This window comes from Pseudophryne corroboree (assembly GCF_028390025.1).
Source record: "Pseudophryne corroboree isolate aPseCor3 chromosome 3 unlocalized genomic scaffold, aPseCor3.hap2 SUPER_3_unloc_28, whole genome shotgun sequence".
In the NCBI taxonomy this organism is placed as follows: domain Eukaryota; kingdom Metazoa; phylum Chordata; class Amphibia; order Anura; family Myobatrachidae; genus Pseudophryne; species Pseudophryne corroboree.
In genome coordinates this window covers 634,483-659,499 of record NW_026967517.1, presented here as the reverse complement: position 1 = coordinate 659,499, position 25,017 = coordinate 634,483, and the positions used below count along the sequence as shown (strand labels likewise).

Sequence of the window (25,017 nt, the reverse complement as noted above, 5' to 3'; positions counted from 1 at the left end):
AGCCCCTGTTACTGCACTGCGGCCACCCGCCCTGTCTCCCCCCACTACTGCTACTGCCCTGTCTCCTCCAACTACTGTCACCTGCCCTGTCTACCCCCACTCCTGCCACCCCGCCCCCTCCCACTACTGCCCCGTCTCCCCCCACTACTGCCACCTGCCCCGTCTCCCCCCACTACTGCCACACGCCTTGTCTCCCCCACTACTGCTACCCGCCCTGTATCCCCCCACTACTGCCACCACCCCATCTCCCCCCACTACTGCCACTGCCGTCTCCCCTCTGACACCTTAGCACTGCTTGGGGACAATATTACCCACAGATAGTGCCTCCGGCAGCCCCCACTACGGCACTAGTGCCACCCACCCTGTCTCCACCTCTGACATCTCAGAACTTCTTGGGGATTCTTGGTACTGCTGGTAACAGTCCTTCATCTGCAGATGGAAGTAACCAGGGCAGTAAGGAGGCAGAAGCTGCTTCTGTTACCATGGACCCTGGTCATGTAGGGCTGGGAGAGTCAGTAAGTAGATTATGTAATAGAGTCACCATTTTACAGGCAGCCGGTGGAGGGAGTAGAGAATAGGTGTTATGTGGCAGGAACGGGATGGTTAGGTAACAGCCTGGCTGCTACATTCTGTACAAGCTACAAGCGGTGCAATTCTTTTGCTGGGAGACCCAGGTAGAGGACATTGCAGTAGTCTATGCGTGATGATACAAGTACATGTATGACTGTAGGTAGATCTTCTGAGGGAATAAAGTGTTGGAGTCTGGCTATGTTCCTCAGATGAGGATCTGATAGTGGCAGATACTGATGTCTAAGTGTCACTCCACTATCCAGGACACCAAGATTCCGCACATGGGCCCTCATTCCGAGTTGATCGGTCGCAAGGCGAATTTAACAGAGTTGCTCACGCTAAGCCGCCGCCTACTGGGAGTGTATCTTAGCATCTTAAACTTGCATCCGAAGTGTTCGCAATATTGCGATCACAAACTACTTAGCAGTTTTACAGTAGCTCCACACTTACTCTGCCTGTGCGATCAGTTCAGTGCTTGTCGTTCCTGGTTTGACGTCATAAACACTCCCAGCGTTCGCCCAGACACTCCCCCGTTTCTCCGGCCACTCCTGCGTTTTTTCCGGAAACGGTAGCGTTTTCATCCACACGCCCATAAAACGCTGTGTTTCCGCCCAGTAACACCCATTTCCTGTCTATCACACTACGATCGCCGGAGCGAAGAAAAAGCCGTGAGTAAAAATCCTTTCTTCATAGCAAAATTACTTGGCGCAGTCGCATTGCGAACATTGCGCATGCGTACTAAGCGGATTTTCACTGCGATGCGAAGAAAAATAACGAGCGAACGACTCGGAATGAGGGCCATGATCAGCATTTTGTAACTCTGAACCCCCAAGTGTAAGTCTGGTTGGTTTGCAAAGCTGAGCTGTAGCCCTGCCCTTTGTTGGTGAGCTTAAAGACCTGTTTCACCAGGACTGAATCACAGCCAACTGGCATCACCCACACCTGGAGCTCAGCTAGACAACCATTTAGGATTGGTACTGGGTTCTCAGTACCTGGAGCAACAGACAGGTCATCTGTATAGCAGTGGTAGATGAGGGCATAACATCTGATTATTTCACCCAGTGGTAGCATGTATATTGCAAAAAGCATAGGAGATAGGATAAGAACCTTGAAGAACAACGCATGGCATTGATGAGTATACTCCAGAAGATTAAAATGGTTGCTCACCTGAGTGATGTCTATTGTGTGCAACAAGAGATGATTTATTTCTCAGAATATAGAAATGGCTTCTCACCTGTGTGACTTCTGTGATGTATAACAAGATGTGATTTTTGTGTAAAACATTTCCCGCACTCAGCGCAAGAAAATGGCTTCTCACCTGTGTGACTTCGCTGATGTGTAACAAGATATGATTTAAGTGCAAAACATTTCCCACACTCAGAACATGGAAATGGCTTCTCACCTGTGTGACTTCTATGATGTTTAACAAGAACTGATTTGTGTGCAAAACCTTTCCCACACTCAGAACATGGAAATGCCTTCTCACCTGCGTGACTTTGCTGATGGGTAACAAGTTTGGATTTCCAGGTAAAACTTTTCCCGCACTCAGAGCAAGAAAATGGCTGATCACCTGTGTGTATTCTCTGATGTGTAACAAGATTTGATTTAAGTGCAAAACATTGCCCACACTCAGAACAGGAATACGGCTTCTCACCTGTGTGACTTCTCTGATGTGTAACAAGTTCTGATTTAACTGCGAAACATTTCCCACACTCAGAACAGAAATACGGCTTCTCACCTGTGTGACTTCTCTGATGTGTAACAAGATTTGGTTTCTGTGCAAAACATATACCACACTCAGAACAGGAATACGGCTTCTCACCTGTGTGACTTCTCTGATGTGTAACAAGATTTGGTTTCTGTGCAAAACATTTACCACACTCAGAACAGGAATACGGCTTCTCACCTGTGTGACTTCTCTGATGTGTAACAAGAGCTGATTTCTGTGTAAAACATTTCCCACACTCAGAACAGGAATACGGCTTCTCACCTGTGTGAGTATGCTGATGAGTAACAAAATGTGATTTGAATGCAAAACATTTCCCACACTCAGAACAGGAAAACGGATTCTCACCTGAGTGACTTCTCTGATGTGTAGCAAGATTTGGTTTCTGTGCAAAACATATACCACACTCAGAACAGGAATACGGCTTCTCACCTGTGTGACTTCTCTGATGTGTAACAAGAGCTGATTTCTGTGTAAAACATTTCCCACACATCCCTAGGGGTGAATGCGGGCGGGCCGGGACCATTTTCCGGGGGGGCGGGGTTCTGCGTGATGTCACATCTGCGGTCATCTCTGATTACCCCCTATAAGCTTCCAGAGTGCATCTTATATCTCATCTTTTCCAAGTTACTACAAATGATATGAGATCGGTAGCAGCACTACTTTCAGGATTATTACACAGAACACACATAAAGGCTGACACAGCAAATAACAGTAACACATACAAGGGATTAATTAGAAATAGGGAAGCATAATAATCATTAAGTCTAATTATCAACTAGTTCTGTGCGGGACCCATACACCTCTTTACTGCCTCCAGCAGCCCGTTACTGCACTGCGGCCACCCGCCCTGTCTCCCCCCACTACTGCTACTGCCCTGTCTCCTCCAACTACTGTCACCTGCCCTGTCTACCCCCACTCCTGCCACCCCGCCCCCTCCCACTACTGCCCCATCTCCCCCCACTACTGCCACCTGCCCCGTCTCCCCCCACTACTGCCACACGCCTTGTCTCCCCCACTACTGCTACCCGCCCTGTATCCCCCCACTACTGCCACCACCCCATCTCCCCCCACTACTGCCACTGCCGTCTCCCCTCTGACACCTTAGCACTGCTTGGGGACAATATTACCCACAGATAGTGCCTCCGGCAGCCCCCACTACGGCACTAGTGCCACCCACCCTGTCTCCACCTCTGACATCTCAGAACTTCTTGGGGATTCTTGGTACTGCTGGTAACAGTCCTTCATCTGCAGATGGAAGTAACCAGGGCAGTAAGGAGGCAGAAGCTGCTTCTGTTACCATGGACCCTGGTCATGTAGGGCTGGGAGAGTCAGTAAGTAGATTATGTAATAGAGTCACCATTTTACAGGCAGCCGGTGGAGGGAGTAGAGAATAGGTGTTATGTGGCAGGAACGGGATGGTTAGGTAACAGCCTGGCTGCTGCATTCTGTACAAGCTACAAGCGGTGCAATTCTTTTGCTGGGAGACCCAGGTAGAGGACATTGCAGTAGTCTATGCGTGATGATACAAGTACATGTATGACTGTAGGTAGATCTTCTAAGGGAATAAAGTGTTGGAGTCTGGCTATGTTCCTCAGATGAGGATCTGATAGTGGCAGATACTGATGTCTAAGTGTCACTCCACTATCCAGGACACCAAGATTCCGCACATGGGCCCTCATTCCGAGTTGATCGGTCGCAAGGCGAATTTAACAGAGTTGCTCACGCTAAGCCGCCGCCTACTGGGAGTGTATCTTAGCATCTTAAACTTGCATCCGAAGTGTTCGCAATATTGCGATCACAAACTACTTAGCAGTTTTAGAGTAGCTCCACACTTACTCTGCCTGTGCGATCATTTCAGTGCTTGTCGTTCCTGGTTTGACGTCATAAACACTCCCAGCGTTCGCCCAGACACTCCCCCGTTTCTCCGGCCACTCCTGCGTTTTTTCCGGAAACGGTAGCGTTTTCATCCACACGCCCATAAAACGCTGTGTTTCCGCCCAGTAACACCCATTTCCTGTCTATCACACTACGATCGCCGGAGCGAAGAAAAAGCCGTGAGTAAAAATCCTTTCTTCATAGCAAAATTACTTGGCGCAGTCGCATTGCGAACATTGCGCATGCGTACTAAGCGGATTTTCACTGCGATGCGAAGAAAAATAACGAGCGAACGACTCGGAATGAGGGCCATGATCAGCATTTTGTAACTCTGAACCCCCAAGTGTAAGTCTGGTTGGTTTGCAAAGCTGAGCTGTAGCCCTGCCCTTTGTTGGTGAGCTTAAAGACCTGTTTCACCAGGACTGAATCACAGCCAACTGGCATCACCCACACCTGGAGCTCAGCTAGACAACCATTTAGGATTGGTACTGGGTTCTCAGTACCTGGAGCAACAGACAGGTCATCTGTATAGCAGTGGTAGATGAGGGCATAACATCTGATTATTTCACCCAGTGGTAGCATGTATATTGCAAAAAGCATAGGAGATAGGATAAGAACCTTGAAGAACAACGCATGGCATTGATGAGTATACTCCAGAAGATTAAAATGGTTGCTCACCTGAGTGATGTCTATTGTGTGCAACAAGAGATGATTTATTTCTCAGAATATAGAAATGGCTTCTCACCTGTGTGACTTCTGTGATGTATAACAAGATGTGATTTTTGTGTAAAACATTTCCCGCACTCAGCGCAAGAAAATGGCTTCTCACCTGTGTGACTTCGCTGATGTGTAACAAGATATGATTTAAGTGCAAAACATTTCCCACACTCAGAACATGGAAATGGCTTCTCACCTGTGTGACTTCTATGATGTTTAACAAGAACTGATTTGTGTGCAAAACCTTTCCCACACTCAGAACATGGAAATGCCTTCTCACCTGCGTGACTTTGCTGATGGGTAACAAGTTTGGATTTCCAGGTAAAACTTTTCCCGCACTCAGAGCAAGAAAATGGCTGATCACCTGTGTGTATTCTCTGATGTGTAACAAGATTTGATTTAAGTGCAAAACATTTCCCACACTCAGAACATGGAAATGGCTTCTCAGCTGTGTGACATCTCTGATGTATAACAAGATGTGATTTAAATGCAAAACATTTCTCACACTCAGAACATGGAAAAGGTTTCTCACCTGTGTGACTGCGCAGATGTGTAACAAGTTCTGATTTACTTACACAACATTTCCCACACTCAGAACATGGAAATGGCTTCTCACCTGTGTGACTTCTCTGATGTACAACAAGTTTGGATTTCCAGGTAAAACTTTTCCCGCACTCAGAGCAAGAAAATGGCTTCTCACCTGTGTGACTTCTATGATGTTTAACAAGATATGATTTAAGTGCAAAACATTTCCCACACTCAGAACATGGAAATGGCTTCTCACCTGTGTGACTTCTATGATGTTTAACAAGAACTGATTTGTGTGCAAAACATTTCCCACACTCAGAACATGGAAATGCCTTCTCACCTGTGTGACTTTGCTGATGGGTAGCAAGTTGTGATTTGTGTGCAAAACCTTTCCCACACTCAGAACATGGAAATGGCCTCTCACCTGTGTGAGTTCTGTGATGTATAACAAGATCTGATTTTTGTGTAAAACATTTCCCACACTCAGAACATGGAAACGGCTTCTCACCTGTGTGACTTCTCTGATGTCTAACAAGACGTGATTTCCGTGCAAAACATTTCCCACACTCAGAACATGGAAATACCTTCTCACCTGTGTGACTTCTCTGATGTATAACTAGATCTGATTTGTATGTAAAACATTTCCCACACTCAGAACATATCACTGGCCTTTCACCTGCCTTAACTGTGTGTGGGTTAATAGGCTTTGTGTTCTGTGTAAAACATTTGGCATCTATAGAACACGGAAACACTGTATCTACTGTCAGAGCTGTAACAGATGCACCAATATCAAAGTGATCAGGAGAACATTTCCCAGGATCAGGGGGACCAGCTGATAGAGCTGGATGTATAATTGGGGTAATGGGGTTATCTCCTGGAGAATCCTGTCTACTGTCATTATCTTTTATGTCACAATCCGGGGATAACATTAGATGTCCTTCTGAGATATTCCTGCTTGTGTGTCCATCTGCTGGAAATAAATAGCATTATGGAAATGTGACATTTTCTGGAACAATATTAATCTTGTAAACAATAGGAGAAGACGACTCTCTGGGACACTTAATTGTAAATGTGTGTGTATAATAAAACATAACTTTTAATGAAGGCTTTATAATATTGTGTCTCAGACTGTCATTGTGTCCACCCTCCTGAGAACACTCACAATAACAAATGTAATATTATAATAAGACTTAGATATATCTCTCTCTTGTACTGGTAACTAACCATGAAGTATAAATGGAGATGTAGCCACTCGCCAAGTCCTATGTCAGCACCAATGTAAAACAATGGATGGGGAACATATCGTATGAATTGGAGATTCTAGATGAACAATAACACCAGTCATATGAGCTGATGGATCAGAGAAATGTCTCCTAACGTTACTCCTGGAAACATTGGTAAGGTAGCATTCCTTTATGTGTGTGCTCATAGGCTGGTAAGCCTGTACATGTGTTACTCACCCTTATATAAGGAATATTGCTACAGCAGAGTACGTGTGGAACAAGGTACCTTACATGCAATACACTATATGATACCCTGTAATCATCATCATCATCTGCTAGGTTATACTCTACTTTCTCTTATGTCCTAGAGGACACTTGAGTCCATTTAGTACCATGGGGTATAGATGGGTCCTTTGGGAGCCACTGGCACTTTAGGAGTTTAATAGTGTGGGCTGGCCCCTCCCTCTATGCCCCTCCTACCAGACTCAGTTTAGAAAATGTGCCCGGAGGAGCCGGTCACAGCTAGGGGAGCTCCTAGGAGTTTTCTTAGCTTTTTATTTTCTAGAGATAGTTAGGTTACAGGAAGGCTGCTGGCAACAGACCCCCTGCTTCGTGGGACTTAGGGGAAGGGGGGGTAGGAACCAACTTCCTGAAGAGTAGTAATGTGTACCGGAAATTTTTCAGGTTTTGTGTTTTGGTTTCGGACGCGTTTTGGCAAAACCTCCCTGAAAATGTTTTGTCGGATTCGGGTGTGTTTTGGATTAGTTTTTTTTTAAAAAACAGCTGAAATCATAGAATTTGGGGGTCATTTTGATCCCATAGTATTACTAACCTCAATAACCATAATTTCCACTCATTTCCAGTCTATTCTGAACACCTCACAATATTATTTTTAGTCCTAAAATTTGCACCAAGGTCGCTGGATGACTAAGCTAAGCGACCCAAGTGGCCGACACAAACACCTGGCCCATCTAGGAGTGGCACTGCAGTTTTCTAGCGAGAGGATGAGTGCTTCCATCCTCATGTGAATCTGAACCACTAGCCATGAACATAGGCCAGGGCCTCAGCCGTTCCTTGCCACTCCGCTTCGTAAATGGCATATTGGCAAGTTTACGCTTCTCATCAGATGCTTTTAATTTAGATTTTTGGGTCATTTTACTGTACTTTTGTAGTATGCTTGACAACACAGAGGTAGAGCAATGGACTACTGTACCGTACTGCTATATATATATACTGGTGGTCACCAAAATTCTGCACTGTCCTCCTACTATATAATACTGCGCACAACAGAAATGCACCACAGGTATGGATGGACAGTATACTTGACGACACAGAGGTAGGTAGAGCAGTGGCCTACTGTACTGTACTGCTATATTATATACTGGTGGTCAGCAAATTTCTGCACTGTCCTCCTACTATATATACTGCGCACAACTAAAATGCACTACAGGTATGGATGGATAGTATACTTGACGACACAGAGGTAGGTAGAGCAGTGGACTACTGTACCGTACTGCTATATATTATATATTGGTGGTCAGCTAAATTTTGCACTGTCCTACTATATATACTGCGCACAACTAAAATGCACCACAGGTATGGATGGATAGTATACTTGACGGATAGTATACTTGATGGATAGTATACTATACTTTAAGGCCCACTATTGCTTGTGCATGGATTTTTAAAGCCATAGTAAAGTGGTCAGGCACATTACTAGAGGACTTCGATACTATAGATAGGAGTGACATTGACTTGTTTTTACGTCACATACAGGATTCTGCAGGTTTCATGGTGGAGGCCATGAAGGACATTGGCCTGCTACTTCCATGGCTGTCTCGACATGCAGAGGACTTAGGCTATGCCAATGGACTGCGGATACAGTATCCAAGAAAAGTTTGGAGAACCTGCCATTCAAGGTCAGGCACTATTTGGGGATGCATTGGATTCGTGGATTTCCACGGCGACTGCGGGTAAGACAACATTTCTTCCCTCCGCAGCAGCCCCAAGTAGAAAATCTTATCCTACACCTACACTGCAGTCCTTTCGGACTGCAAAATTTAAAAAATCCAAAACCCCTCTCACCTTCTTTAGAGGAGGTCGGGGAAGATCCAAAAAACCTGCACCATAGAGGTTCCCAGGGATTGAATCCAGGTTCTGCTTCCTCCAAATATTCAGCATGATGGTGGACCTCTCAGCCTGGAGATCAGACAGGTGGGAGCGAGACTAAAAGATTTCAGTCACGTCTGGGCGTCATCATGCCTAGACCCCTGGCTGATGGATACTGTTACCCAGGGGTACAGACTGGAGTTTCAGGAACTCCCACCTCACAGATTCTTCAAATCAGGCATACCAGGTTCGCAGACAGAAAGTGCTATTCTACAGGAAGCCATTTAAAAACTGGTACGAACAAATGTTATTGTTCCAGTTCCACCTCACCCAAAAATCAAGGGTTATTACTCAAACTTGTTTGTGGTTCCAAAACCAGATGGTTCGGTAAGGCCTATATTGAACCTGAAGGCGTTGAACCCCTACTTGAGGGTTTTCCAATTCAAGATGGAGTCTCTGAAAGCGGTGATCTCAGGTCTGGAGGAGGGGGAATTCCTAGTATCCCTGGATATCAAGGATGCGTACCTTCACATTCCGATCTGGCCACCTCACCAGGCCTATCTATGGTTTGCACTATAAGACTGTCACTATCCGTTCCAAACATTGCCATTTGGCCCCTCCACAGCACCAAGGGTGTTCACTAAGGTCCTAGCGGAGATGATGCTCCTACGCAAACAGGGAGTGAACATAATTCCATATCTGGATGATCTGCTGATAAAAGCATCTTCCAAGGAGAAGCTGTTGCAGAGTATTGCGCTCTTAACTCAACTACTCTGGGATCATGGGTGGATCCTGAACCTTCCAAAGTCACATTTGGAACCAACAAGGAGACTGCCCTTCCTGGGGCTGATACTCAACACGGAAGTGCAGAGGGTGTTTCTACCGGTGGAGAAAGCTTTGGTGATCCAATCAATGAAACCTCCCCGGGTATCGGTTCATTGGTGCATTTGCCTTCTGGGGAAGATGGTATCCTCCTACGAGGCTCTACAATACGGAAGATTCCATGCACGCTTCATCCAGCTGGATCTCCTGGACAACTGGTCAGGATTGCATCTTCACATGCACCAACGGATATGCATGTCGCCGAATGCCAGAATTTCACTATTCTGGTGGCTGCAAACTTCTCACCTGCTCGAGGGCCGCAGGTTCAGGATTCAGAATTGGATTCTTCTAACCACGGATGCAAGCCTCAAAGGTTGGGGAGCAGTCACCCAGGGGGAAAACTTCCAAGGAAAGTGGTCAAGCCAGGAACCGGTCCTTCCAATAAACATTCTGGAACTAGGAGCCATATACAATGGCCTTCTACAAGCGGCTCATCTTCTGCAATATTGAGTCATGCAGGTTCAGTCGGTCCACATCACAGCGGTGTCCTACATAAACAGGAAGGGTGGAACGACGCTTCAGAGGTACTGTTCCAGGTCACGAGACCCACAGGTAGTGGCGGTGGACGCCCTGGTGACTCCGTGGGTGTTCCAGTCAGTATATGTGTTCCCTCCACTTCCACTCATCCCAAGGATTCTAAAACTAATAAAAAGATAAACAGTTCTGGCGATTCTCATTGCTCTTGACTGGCCAAGGCAGGTTTGGCAAGCGGATCTTCCGAGGCCTCTTCCTCTTTGCGAGGACCTTCTAGGGGCCGTTCGCCTATCACGACTTACCGCGGCTACGTTTGACGGCATGGAGGTTGAATGCCAGATCTTAGCTCGGAAGGGCATTCAGAGTAAAGTTATTCCTACTCTGATCCAAGCTAGGAAGGGGGTAACATCTAAGCATTACCATCGGATTTGGAAAAGTATGTGTTTTGGAATCCAAGAAGTTTCCTACGGTGGAGTTTCAACTTTTCAACTGGGACATTTTCTCCTCTTTCTGCAAGTGGGTGTGGATGTTGGCCTACGCTTGGGCTCCATCAAGTTCCAGATTTCGGCCTTGTCTATTTTCTTCCAGAAACAATTGGTTGCTATCCCTGAGGTTCAGACTTTCTTGAAAGGAATTCTGCACATCCAACCACCCTTTGTGCCTCCTATGGCACCTTGGGATCTTAATGTGGTGCTGCAGTTCCTGCAATCGGATTGGTTCGAACCTTTACAGGAGGTGGACGTAAAGTTTCTGACTTGGAAGGCGGTCACGTTGTTGGCCTTGGCTTCTGCCAGACGTCTGTCAGAATTGGGGGAATTGTCGCACAAGAGCCCCTACTTGATTTTCCATGAGGATAGAGCTGAGCTCAGAATGCGTCAGCAATTTCTCCCTAAGGTTGTGTCGGCTTTTCATATCAACCAACCTATTGTGGTGCCAGTGGCTACTGACACCTCAATTACCTCAAAGTCCGTGGATGTCGTGCGGGCTTTGAAAATCTATGTGAAGAGAACTACTCGTCACAGGAAGTCAGACGCACTATTTGTACTTTATGAACCCAACAAGATTGGGTGTCCTGCTTCTAAGCAGACAATTTCACGCTGGATCAGGCTTACTATCCAGCATGCTTATTCCATGGCAGGATTGCCAATTCCAAAATCTGTTCAGGCCCACTCTAACCGTAAAGTGGGTTCTTCCTGGGCAGCTGCCCAGGGTGTCTCGGCTATTCAGCTTTGCCGAGCAGCTACTTGGTCAGGGTCGAACACGTTTGCTAAGTTTTACAAGTTCTTTACTTTGGACTCTGAGGACCTAAAGTTTGGTCAATCAGTTCTGCAGGAACCTCAGCACTCTCCCTCCTGTACTGGGAGCTTTGGTACATCCCCATGGTACTAAATGGATCCCAGCATCCTCTAGGACGTAAGAGAAAATAGGATTTTAATTACCTACCGATAAATCCTTTTCTCGTAGTCCATAGAGGATGCTGGGTGCCCGCCCTGTGCTTCGTATTACTGCATTGTTACTTGGTTCAGCCGTTGCTGAATTGTTCCAAGTTGGTTAGTTTGGCTTTTTGTTATGTGTGAGCTGGTGTAAATCTCACCACTATCTGTGTATTTTCTTCTCTTGAAGTATGTCCGTCTCCTTGGGCACAGTTTCTAGACTGAGTTTGGTAGGAGGGGTATAGAGGGAGGGGCCAGCCTACACTATTAAACTCTTAAAGTGCCAGTGGGTCCCAAAGGACCCGTCTAGACCCCATGGTACTAAATGGACCCCAGCATCCCCAACAGACTACGAGAAACGGATATACCGGTAGGTAATTAAAATCCTATTTTTACATACCCATCATCAGTGTCTTACCTCTATTCTCTCAATAGTAATAAGGATGATGTGTGTACGGTAAGTATGATACAGAGAATTACATATCAGAATCTATACAGCTGCCGCCATACTTCTGCTTCTCATACGTGTGCTACTGGCAGCAGTGAACATCTGAGTGAGAGTGCAGGGAAGACAGCAGAGTCTGATGAGAAAGAGATTGGATCTGCCTTTGCAGGGATGTACCACACCTGTCACCCCTGTTAGTATATAAAATAATAAATAAGAGGGGCGTGGTCCATCCAGACGTGCTTTCTGGAGATCTCCTCACTAAGTGGCTTCTTATCTACCCTACCTGATAGCTCTCAGCCACTGCTGGGACCAAGACCCAATTTATTAAGTCCCCCACTCCTACTATAGCGGCTCGCTCCGCTCACTCCGGGCACTGTTCACTGTCGCAGCCTAGTGATGCCTATGAAGCCAGGGCTGTATTCTGGGGCTATGTGCGCCCAGTCTTTCCTGCACGCTCCGGATACCTGACTTGAAGGCGCTTTTGGCTCAGATGGGAGTACTTGCTCTCCAGATAACACAGGTGCGTAGCTCCCGCTACTGCTGGGGACAGAACGGGCTGCCCACAGTCATCGGAGCCCATCAGTGATATTGGGAAGTGAGATGGCTGCCATTTTGGATCCTGGTGCGTGGCCATCGCATGCTTTGCCTTCTGCCTTCAATAAGGTTTAATATAACTAAGTGTCCTGACGGCTGGACTGGGGTCATTACACTAAATTTAAGCATTTGCCTGGAAGTGAAACTACCTTCTATTTATATAGTACCACTATAATCCACTTCCCTGAAAGAAAAAAAGACAAGGCTGAGATTTGAACTTTTATGGAGCCTAAACGTAGGCCCACATCCACAACAGCCTGCAGGAAGTGCAAGAAATGTCCCAGATGAAAATCCACAGCAAAATACTGTTGACCCTCACACCAAGAGACATTTCTTCCATATGCGATGGTAATGTTTCGATGCGACCATCTGGCCGGCTTGGAGCATAGTCGAGATAACCTTGCCCGGAATCTTTTCTGGCAAAAATCCTCCCAATATACTTCCAATGCATCAAACGTAGCCGTGGTAAGTCTGGATAGACGAACGGCCCTTGTGTAAGACGATCATCCTGAATTGGCAGAGGCCAGGGGCCTACGATTAATAAGGCTAGAATGTCTACATACCAGGCCCTGCGGGGCCAGTCTGGGGCACTCAGAATTGCCTGAACCCTGTCCCCTTAAGTCTTTTGAGAACTCTTGGAATTACAGGAACTGGAGGGAACAAGTACACCAACCGGTAAATCCACGGTGTCGCCAGAGCGTCCACTGCTGCGACCTGTGGATCCCTCGTCCCAGAACAGTAACGCAGAAGCTTCTTGGTAAGCGGAGAAACCAACAAGTTGATTTGTGGGTAGCCCTATCGATGAAATATCTGCTTGCGGGTAGAGGCCCCATTCCCCAAAGGTGCAGATCGTGTCTACTGAGGAAGTCTGCTCCCCAATTGTCTACTCCCAGAATTAATATGGTGGACATGGCCTTGGGATTCCGCTCCACTAAGAGGAGTATCTGTGACACCTCCCTCATTGCAGCTCTGCTGTTTGGACCTCCTTGTTGGTTTATGTATGCCACAGTTGGTGCGTTTTCCAACCATACCTGTATGGCCTGATACATTTATTGAAAGGGAAGCCTCTTGATCAGACCACCTTCATTGGAACCGAGCCCCTAGGGTCACTGCACCCCAACCATGGAGGCTTGCATCCGTTGTCAACAGAATCCAATCCTGGATTCTGAAGTGTCGACCCTCCAGGAGGGAGATAAGCAACCACCATAAGAGGGAAATCCTGGCGTTTTGTGAAAGGCATATCATCTGGCGCATGTGCAGATGTGACCCAGACCATTTGTCCAGCAGATCCAGCTGGAATGGTCATGCATGGAATCTTCCTTACCGAAATGCGTCGTAGGAGGCCATTATCTTTCCCAGTAAGCTTATGCAAAGATGTACAGAGATTTTGTTCAGCTTCAAAATGGAACATACCATCGTCTGAATTATCTTTGCCTTGTCCATAGGAAGGAACACCTTCTGAGACACCGTGTCCAATATGATTACCAGGAACTGAAGCCTCTGCGTATGTTATAGGTGGGATTTCTGCAGATTTAGAATCTACCCGTGATCCGTGAGTAGTCGTGTTTAAAGGCTGATCTTTTCCATCAACTGTGCTCTGAATATAGCCATTATGAGGAGATTGTCCAAGAATGGAACAATGTTCACTTCCTGCTTGCGGAGTTGTAGCAACATCTCTGCCATCACCCCTGATAACACCCTCGGTGCCGTTTATAGACCGAAAGGCAAGGCCTGGACCTGGTAGTGACTGTCCTGCAGTGCAAACCTGAGGTAAGCCTAAAGAGGCGGACATATTGGGATGTGAAGATACGCATCCTTAATAGCCAGAGAAACCAGGAATTCCCCTTCTTCCATGTCACGCTTGGCTTGAGTTGGTGATCTGACAACTGATAATTGACTGAAGGAGCAGCTATCGGCAAAGGAAGGAAATGAGGTGGCTGAATGTAGTTCTTACTCATGGATTGAAGACTTAGGCCCGAAGATGTAGAGGGGTAGGCAATGAGGACAATGACCGAGAACGATACACTGAAGAAAGAGGAATTCAGTTTTAATGAGACCTCAATTATACACAACGACTAGGAGAGAAGTCTGAGTGAGTTCTGAAAGACGGAAGGTTCATGACTTGTAAGCGATGCTGAAGAATACTGAATGAAGTGACTTGTGATTTGTAAATGATGCTGAAGAATACTGAATGAAGAGATGACTTGTGATTTGTAAACGATGCTGAAGAATACTGAATGAAGAGATGACTTGTGATTTTTAAACAATGCTGAAGAGAGGATCGCTGTGGGCACCATCAGCAAATGGAGACCCTCTACCAGATAGAGGGCCAGTGGTTAAACCACAAGAGCAGGTGGGCTGGGAGCAAAGGACTGCAATAACAGAACTGACCACCAGGCGGACACAACAGAACCAGGATACCAGGGGTTAACCTGGGAGCGCAGAGCACCTTACAGCAGCAAGTAACTTGAAGTACTGGCAACATAGCTAAGCATCAACCCCTCTTTATAAGGGAAGCCTGTACCGGATTGGCTGGACGCGAACTGGGATACCTATTGACTTGGATTGGTCTCCAACATGGTGGCTCCCTGCACAGAGGACACAAGTGGTACCAGCACACAGCCACTACCTCTGGCCTCAGCCTCCCAGATGCCGCACTCCAGCAACAGGACACTTGGAAACAGACACCTCCGGCTGCCATGCTCCGCTCCCCAGGACCCGGACCCCTTGCTGCTGTAGCTCCTATCCATCGCAGCGACACCAGCCAGCTAAGAGGAAGGCCGCAGGGACCAGAACCGGTGGTAAGACTCTGGATGCTGACAGTGCCCCCTTTTTAGGGTGGTCTTCGAACACCCACGCTGCTTAGTGGGATTCTTGGCATGAAAGTCACAACTCAGTCTTGGAGCATGAACATCCTCTGCAGCCATCCAAGATCTTTCCTCCGGACCATATCCTCTCCAATCTATGAGATACTGGAGACGACCATACCCTCTTGCGGAAGTCAAGAAACTTATTAACCTCAAATTCCTAATTTTGAGCAGCTTGAACCTTAGGAGGTTTAGGGAAAGATGCCCGAAAATGATTTAGTACAAGAGGCTTTAGCAGAGAAATGTGAAAGGCATTGAGAATTTCCAAATAGGGAGGCAGTTTCACCTTGTAAGAAACAGGATTCAACACTCTTAATAGGATACGGACCCATAAATATCTTGAAGCAAACTTTTTGGTAGGAACTTTGAGTCTGAGGTCTCTGGTAGATATCCAAACACAATCTCCCACTTTGAGACAAGAACAGCCCTATGTTTCCGATCAGCGTAGGTCTTTTATTTCTGGGAAGTCTTAAGTAGTGCCTTATGAATTTGTCTCCAAATCTTAGTGAACTGATGAAGAGCGGATTCAGCAACAGGAACCTTAAGAGGTGGGAGAGATTAGAAAGAAGGAACTCGTGGATCAAAACTATAGTTAATGAAGAAAAGAGTGGAATTGGTAGAAGAATGATATAGGTTATTGTATGCAAACTCAGCAAATGGGCGGTAATCCATCCAGTCTTCCTGAGCAGGGGACATGGACATCCATAAGAAAGTCTCCAGATCTTGGTCGACTCTTTCAGTCTGTCCGTCAGTCTGGGGATGGTTGGCTGAAGAGAAGTTCAACTTGATTCCTAGGACAGAGCCTTTCCAGAACTTGGCGAGGAATTGAGGACCCCGATCAGAAACAATTTCCTGTGGAAGGCCATGCAAATGAAAAATCTATGAGAAAAACAATTTGGATAGCTGAGGAGCAGAGGGAAGACCGGTGAGGGGTATGAAGTGAGCCATCTTCGAAAATCATTCCACAATGACCCAAATGATGTTGTGCCTTCTGGAGACTGGCAAATCGGTTCTGAAATCCATAGAGATGCGAGTCCAAGGCTTTTGAGGTGTTGGAAGTGGATGAAGAAGACCCGAGTGAGATGTTCGTGGACTTTTATGTTGAACACACTTGGAACAGGCTGCTACAAATTCAAAGACATCCATTTTAAAATGAGGCCACCAGTAGAATTGCTGAATGAACTTGAGAGTCTTAAGACTACCGGCATGACCCATGAAAGATGAAAAATGAGCCCACGTAAGCAATTTCCTGCAAAATTTTGGTGCTACAAAAGTTCTCCCCGGAGGAGGTAGAGGAACAGTACGAGTTGAAGCAAATGAAGCCAGATTCAGAATAAATTGTTTCTCAGAGGAGTTAAGTGAATCATCCATTTGAAAAGAACAAGAAAGTGCATCTGCTCTTCAATTTAAGGTTCCTGGGCGGTTACAGAGTTTGAAGGAGAACAGAGAGAAGAAGAGAGCCCACCTGGCTTGCCATGGGTTTAAACAACGAGTTTAAACAATGGGTTTAAGCCATCATGGAAGGACTTGGAGGAGAAGACAGAATGGGAGAAGATTCTGAATGATCAGGACTGGGGCTCAATGTTAGTTGATTAGGAAGAAGAAAAGGTCTCAAGTCAATTTGAGAGGTTTCCTGTTGAGGACGAGGTTTAGCTTTCTTATGAGATGATTTTCCAGTTCTGCCCATTCTTCAGCATAACATTATGGAGATTAGAGAACAAGGTCAGGAGGCCAGTAGCAACATAGCAGAAGTATTGAAGTCTGGAAATAGGGAGGCATCAGTGAGCACAGACCCCCAGTGGCCATCGGTTACAGAAACATTGTGAGGTCAGTTGTTTATGGGTAATAGCAAGAAGGTGCCATCCTTGGGCGGTAAAATAATTTATAGGAGCCAGCAACTGGAGCCTGCTACTGTCTTGGGCACAAGGACTGTTACGCCGTAGCTATACTGATGCCCCAAGAGCTCTAATTGGATTTTACAGGGATTAAGTGGAGCAGGAGGGGGAAAAAACCAGCAGCAGTCAAACAGTATGGAGGATGTAGTCAGCACAGTCTGCCACCAGAGGGAGTCGACAGAGCAGGAGTGGAGGCCAGGCAATAATAATAATAAAAGCAGTTCAGGCGACCACTTACTGCCCAGGTAGGGCCGCAGCGGCAGAAGTCCCTGCCAGAAATCACTGAGGCTGTAGTGAAGGGCACTGATCATGGGCTGCCAGTGTCTGTAGCTCCCAGAGAAGCGGCTGGTTTCAGGAGGGCATGTGGTTATATTGCCAGTTTTCAGGATGGCCACTTCTGGCAGGGAAGCCCAGATCAGAAGAAACTGTCCGGCTATGGTGGGAGAACCAGGTCAGTAATAAGGCAGGAGAGGGTACTAGGATGCAGGGGCACAGGGTAGTGTATCTGGCTGCACAGTAACCACACGTGTATGTCCTCTATAATTCACAGCTCCACCAGATTTCCCCATAGCACCATGGGTTAGGAGGAGTGGGGAGATGCCGGGACACTGCTGGAGAGATGACAGGCAAGCGCTCCATGTATTTCCCACTGCCACAACTCAGGGCTTCAACGGCCGGACAGTAGGAGAAGGCAGACTGCGGACGGGTGAGCTGACTAACCTGACGTGTCCCTGCTGAGCCCACCAATCTCCATAGGATGCGCCGCATCAGATGCCGGGAGAGCAGCTCCTTGTCTCCCGCCGCGGTCACCGCTGATCCCCAATCAGCCTCTCTACACGACTCCAACAGCACGGCTAGGCACAAGAGTGGACAGGGCGCACAACCCTCGGTGAGTAGCAGAGCTACCTCGCTGAGGTCTGGTCCGTGGTGGGATCACTGCACAACTTCAGTCCGCGGCTTCAGATCCGGGAGTACGCCGCAACCTGCAAAAGCCAAATGAATGGCTCCCCGGCTCCGCAACCTACAAAACACACAGAGGGGCAAGAAAGGGCCCGAAAGAGCCCGTAGGACAGCTATAAAAGGCAGAAAGGACCTATATAAGCAGGAGCTCCTTTATCCTGCTGCCTTTCCAGTCAGGCCACACCCCCCGTGACATCATTTATTGATGTTGAAAACAAAAGTAATGTAGATTTTCGCACCAATCTAAGACCTGCAAATCTACTTTGGGAGCCACCTCCCTTTTTAATAAAAAAAAAACCGTCCCCAGCTGGACGAGGATAATTGGAATTCCATTTCTTGGAATTCTAACTTCCTACTGGGCGTAACCCAAAATTTTCATCAGTTGTTTTGGGATGTTTAAACACAGTTGCCTTAGTTTTTAACACAGGCTCTGCTGCCTCTTCTAAGGATAGAATGGCTTACGTAGCACTAACTAGCTCAGGTATGTCCACTGAGCTAAGACCTTCCGAAGTGCAATGAGTCCTCATCCTCCAACGAATCCTCATCTAAAGCATGTGTAGACTGTGAAGATGTTGTATCATATCTATGTGATTTACTTACCACCAGCCTTTCAGCCTGCTTTTTTGAGAGGCTGACAACTCCATAGGTGTATAAACCTCAGAATGAATGTTGCATGTAAGGGTTAATAGGGAAACCTATCACTGGTATAGGAGCTGGTATAAACTGCTCAGCTACACTGGATAATGTCTGTGCAAAGTAGCCCATAAAGGTTCACCAGAACCTGTGCCTACCTCACTGTACACGTGGGTAAGCGTTGTCGCGACCAGGAGGGGAGTTGTTGGAGCGACTCTAAGGTGCGTATAAGATGCTTTTTAGAAAGATCACTCCAAAAATATAGTAATACTATAAAAATAAAAATAGGATTTTAATACCTACCAGTAAATCCTTTTCTCCTAGTCCATAGAGGATGATGAGGTCACTTCAGAACCATGGGGTATAGACTGATTCGCAGGAGACATGGGCACTTTAAGACTTTTCCAGAGTGTGGACTGGCTCCTCCCTCTATGCCCCTCCTCCAGACCTCAGTATAGGAACTGTGCCCAGGGAGATGGACATTTCGAGGAAAGGATTTATTGAAAAGTTAACGGTTAGAGTCATACCAGCTCACACTTCAACCATGCCGTACAACAGGGCATTCAACGTTACACATGTCAACAGCATGAACAAATGCACAGCAACATGCTGAAAAGAAATGTAACACAACTCTTGTGTAACAACAAGTAACAACTGCAGGTAAAGTACGCACTGGGCCGGGCGCCCAGCATCCTCTACGGACTAGGAGAAAAGGATTTACCGGTAGGTATTAAAATCCTATTTTCTCATACATACTAGAGGATGCTGGGGTCACTTCAGAACCATGGGGTTATAACAAAGCTCCAGAACGGGCGGAAAAGTGCGGATGACCCTGCAAAACTGATTGACCAAACTTGAGGTCATCATCGGCCAAGGTATCAAACCTGTAAAACTTGGCAAACGTGTTTGCCCACGACTAAGTAGCCGCTCGGCAAAGTTGCAACGCCGAGACACCCCGGGCAGCTGCCCAGGAAGAGCCCACCTTTCTAGTAGAATGGGCATTCACCGAACTCAGTAACGGCAATCCTGCCGTGGAATGAGCGTGCTGAATCGTACCTCTGATCCAGCGCGCAATGGTCTTCTTAGAAGCAGGATACCCAATCTTGTTGGGAGCATACAGGACAAACAGAAATGTTTTCCGAATTTGAGCTGTCTTTGTGACATAAATTTTCAAAGCCCTGACCACATCTAGGGACTTTGATGCAGAGAAGGTGTCAGTAGCCACTGGCTCCATAATAGGCTGGTTTATATGGAAAGAGGAAACCACCTTCGGAAGAAATTGCTGCCGAGTTCTTAACTCCGCCCTATCTTCATGGAAGATCAAGTAAGGGCTCTTGTGAGACAAGGCCGCTAACTCAGACACCTGCCTTGCGGATGCTAAGGCCAACAGTATGACCACTTTCCAAGTGAGAAATTTTAACTCTACTTCCTGTAAAGGTTCAAACCAATGTGATTGAAGGAACTGCAACACCACGTTAAGATCCCACGGTGCCACTGGAGGCACAAATGGAAGTTGGATGTGCAAAACCCCTTTCACGAACGTCTGAACTTCTGGAAGGGAGGCCAATTGTTTCTGAAAGAAAATTGATAAGGCCGAAATCTGGACCTTAATGGAGCCCAGTTTCAGACAAGCATCCACACCTGCCTGTAGAAAATGGAGAAAAACGTCCCAAGTGAAACTCTTCCGTTGGAGCCTTCTTGGATTCACACCAAGATACATATTTTCTTCAAATACGGTGGTAATGTTTAGACGTTACTCCTTTCCTGGCCCGAATGAGAGTGGGAATGACTTCTTCTGGAATACCCTTTCGGGGTAGGATCTGGCGTTCAACAGCCATGCCGTCAAACGTAGCCACGGTAAATCTTGATACACGCATGGCCCCTGCTGCAGCAGGTCCTCGCGAAGAGAAAGAGGTCGAGGATCTTCTATGAGTAACTCTTGAAGCTTTGGATACCAAGCCCTCCTTGGCCAGTCTGGGGCAATAAGGATCGCCCCAACCTTTGTTCTTCTTACAATCTTGAGAACTTTTGGAATCAGTGGAAGTGGAGGGAAGACATACACCGACTGAAACGCCCACTGTGTCACCAGTGCATCCACTGCTATTGCTTGAGGGTCTCTCGACCTGGAATAATATCTCTGAAGCTTCTTGTTGAGACGAGATGCCATCATGTCTACTTGAGGGACTCACCAAAGATCTGCCACCTCTGCGAAGATGTGTGGGTGGAGGCCCCATTCTCCTGGATGGAGATCGTGTCTGCTGAGGAAGTCTGCTTCCTAGTTGTCCAATCCCGGAATGAAAATTGCAGACAGAGTGCTTGTATGTTTTTCCGCCCAGAGGATTCTTGTCGCCTCTGCCATTGCCGCTCTGCTTTTCGTTCTGCCCTGACTGTTTATGTACGCCACTGCTGTTACATTGTCGGACTGGATCTGTACGGGTAGATCTTGAAGAAGATGCTCCGCTTGTAGAAGGCCGTTGTAAATGGCTCTCAACTCCAGAACGTTTATGTGAAGACAAGTTTCCTGACTTGACCATCTTCCTTGGAAGCTTACTCCGTGTGACTGCCCCCCAGCCTTGCAGACTTGCATCCGTGGTTACCAGGACCCAGTCCTGAATCCCGAACCTGCGACCCTGCAGTAGGTGAGCACTGTGTAGCCACCACAGGAGCGAAATTCTGGCTTTTGATGGCAGGATTATCCTCTGGTGCATGTGTAGATGGGATCCGGACCACTTGTCCAACAGATCCCACTGGAATACCCTGGTATGGAATCGGCCAAACTGCAAGGCCTCGAAGGCCGCTACCATCTTTCCCAACAACCAAATGCATTGATGAATTGACACCCTTGTCGGTTTCAGAATTTTTTACCATTTTCTGGATTTCCAGAGCCTTTTCCACTGGAAGAAACACCCTCTGTACTTCTGTGTCCAGAATCATTCCCAGAAAGGATAACTTTGTTGTAGGTTCCAATTGTGATTTTGGAATGTTTATGATCCAACCGTGTTGTTAAAGCACTGTCGGGGAGAGTGCAATGTTCTGCACCAACCGTACCCTGGACCTCGCTTTTATTAGGAGATCGTCCAGGTAAGGAATTATATTGACTCCTTTCTGACGAAGGAGGACCATCATCTCCTTGGTGCAGACCCTCTGTGTCGTGGAGAGTCCAAACGGCAACGTTTGAAATTGGTAATGACAATCCTGTACCGCGAATGTCAGATAAGCTTGATGCGGAGGATAAATGGGAACATGTAAGTAGGCATCTTTTATGTCCACTGATACCATGATATGTTAATATTTTAAAATCTTTTACATATGAACAAACAGGAAGTGAAGAGTTCACTTCCAGGTCATTTTTAGTATAAAAAGGGGATGCATGCAGGTAGGGATCATTCTGCCCTGAGGAAGAGTTAAGGATAACTCGAAACGCGTTGGCGGCATACTTTGATCCATCTACCTGCCTCCATAACTACAGAGGAACTTACCAAGTCTAGTGGCCGGCAGATAAGCGTGGAGGGAGGAGGGAGGAATTCCGGAACCACCCATTTATACTCTTTCCATTGCTCCTTGCAGGGAGCTTGGCACGGTACGGTTCCAATTCTTACTTTAAAGTGAAGCTGTCACTTTTATATTGGATGAATTAATGTTCTTATATTGTTTTAATATGAAAAATAAATTGTAAATTTTTAAATGACTACACTATATACAATATCTCCTTCTTGTTTACATATTGTGAATACTTGTCCATGAGGAGGAAGTGGAGTTGGAAGAATTGTGAGAAATAAAGTCCTGAAGAAGTGTAACAGCCATTATTAGTTCTTCTTTGGACATTTCATCAGCACTGAAGGACATTTTCTGAACATTTCATTAGTATTGCTATGTGGTATCCACACATATGGTGGTAGCGCCTAAGGTGTATTAATTTGTTTGTTGTGTATCAGCTGTTATTTGTGATTGGGAATCCCTAGAATTTATCTGGGCAGCTTTTTTCCATCAAGCGCTATTCTCTGTTCCATATATATATATATATATATATATATATATATATATATATATATATATATATATATAGGAATGCTGCTGAATCGGCACTCTGCTTGATATAATGACAAGTACCTGCGTGCCTTCGTGTGTATCAATAATTCTCCTATAACTCTCCTGGCAGAGAGAGTAATTCGCGGCACTGCAGAATTTAAAAAAAAGCTGAGGTTTATTTTCAACGTTTCGGGACCCGAAGTCCCGTCGTCAGGAAAAAATCATACAAGCATAAACATGTGAAGGTCTTACCTTATATCCCTGTGGTGTCCATAACTCCCCCTCATGATTTCTCAATGCACGCCGATGCCGTGCGCCGTCAGCGGGACGGAAGGGGCGTGTCGCATATTCACGACGTCAGACCCACATGTCCCTGCGGTTGCTAGGCAACTCCCAGATGCGTCCGCTCTGATGCGTCTCCCTGTGCTCGGCGCGTGCTGAAAAACACATAGGTAGGGAGAAAGGACATAAGATATATCCACCCAGTGAAAAATAAAACAAATCATAAAACATAATAACGACATAATGAGAAGTGACATTAGTAGAACAAACCCATGACTATTGAGACCACCCGTTTTTAACAGGGAGACTCCCTGTGAGGAAAAATTATCTCACATATGCAGAAACATGGCACTTCATATATATAGAGCAAACAGACTCTGATAGCATATACTAAGGAACACCCCTCATTGGATCTTAACCTGTGGATAACTAGCTATGTTATTAAAGCGCTTGATAATTTAATGTACTGTAATATAAGCCCTTTATGACAGAGAGTTCCACATAATCCGTTCATTCAAGCCGTTCGGGGCCACCGTGTTCAGGCGGAAAATCCAAGAAGCTTCACGTCGTAAAAGTGCCTTGGTACGGTCCCCTCCCCTGTTAGATGGAGGTATTTGATCGATGATCATGTATGTTAAGCTTGAAATGGGGTGGTGATGATCTCTGAAATGGGTGGCAACAGGCTGATCGTTTGGCTTGCCACTTGTGGCGGCTTTGATGGCAGAACGGTGCAGGGCCATTCACTCCTTAAATTTACGTGTAGTCATACCTACGTAGTATAGTTTGCACGGACAGATGAGCACATATACTACAAACCGAGAGTCACAGGACAGATGGTGTCTGATTTTATATTCTGAAGCGTTATGCGGATGTTTAAAACTAGAACCCGTTAAGAGAAATTTGCATGTTTCACATTTCGGACACCTGTAGCAGCCATTTTTGCCATAACTGTAGCGTTTGGGAGAGATGGTTATATCAGTGTGGACCAAATAGTCCCGTAGGTTCCGGCCCCTTCGGTAGCAAGTCATCGGTCGTACCTCTTTAAATGTTTTTAATGTTTGATCTGTGGATACAATGGGCCAGAGAGCTTTGCAGGCTTTTGGAATAAGAGCACTAGCTGTGTCAAATGTAGTGATCCATGGAAAGACATCTGTTCTTGGTTCCTTTATGGTAGTCTGTAATAGGTCAGATCTATTGAGGGCCATAACTCGATTCTTGGTCTGTTGAAGTTTCAAAAGCATCACTATCAGACCGGCCGATAAGGGAGGTGGAATTGTCGTGCAGAACATAGACGATTACCGTAAAGAAGTACAACGACATCTTACTGATCAAAACACCTATAAAAGGTTGACGTTTGACCCCACTATTAAATACCAGAAGGAACTTGGTGTGGTGTTGCAGGAAGCCGTCAATTTGAGATTGATTGACCAATCCTTGCAGACAGCCCTAACACAAGCGGACCCCATTATCCCAATATTATATACAGTTCCAATGATCCACAAACGCCTGGTGGATCCGCCTGGACGTCCAATCATATCAGCACGGGGAAGTCTATATCAACCGGTCTCACAATACTTGGATATGCTACTTCAACCACACATTGTCAAACGTCCTACATATTTGAAGGATACCACGAATTTCCTAAATTTACTCCTAAATATCAAAGACATCACGGACGACACCATTATGTGCGTGATGGATGTGGAAAGTTTGTATACCTCGATCCCCCATGATGATGGCCTATTGGCAATGAGTGAATTTCTTGTACA

At 46.3% G+C, this 25,017-nt stretch overlaps 1 protein-coding gene and 1 pseudogene across 1 annotated transcript in view; one reads left to right on the top strand and one right to left on the bottom strand.

Moving 5' to 3' along the window:
* The window catches only part of LOC134983892 (oocyte zinc finger protein XlCOF22-like), a 630,483-nt gene that overhangs the window by 143,951 nt on the left and 461,515 nt on the right, over positions 1–25,017 (top strand). The window lies entirely within an intron of this gene.
* Positions 1,622–24,453, bottom strand: LOC134983884 (oocyte zinc finger protein XlCOF6-like; annotated as a pseudogene).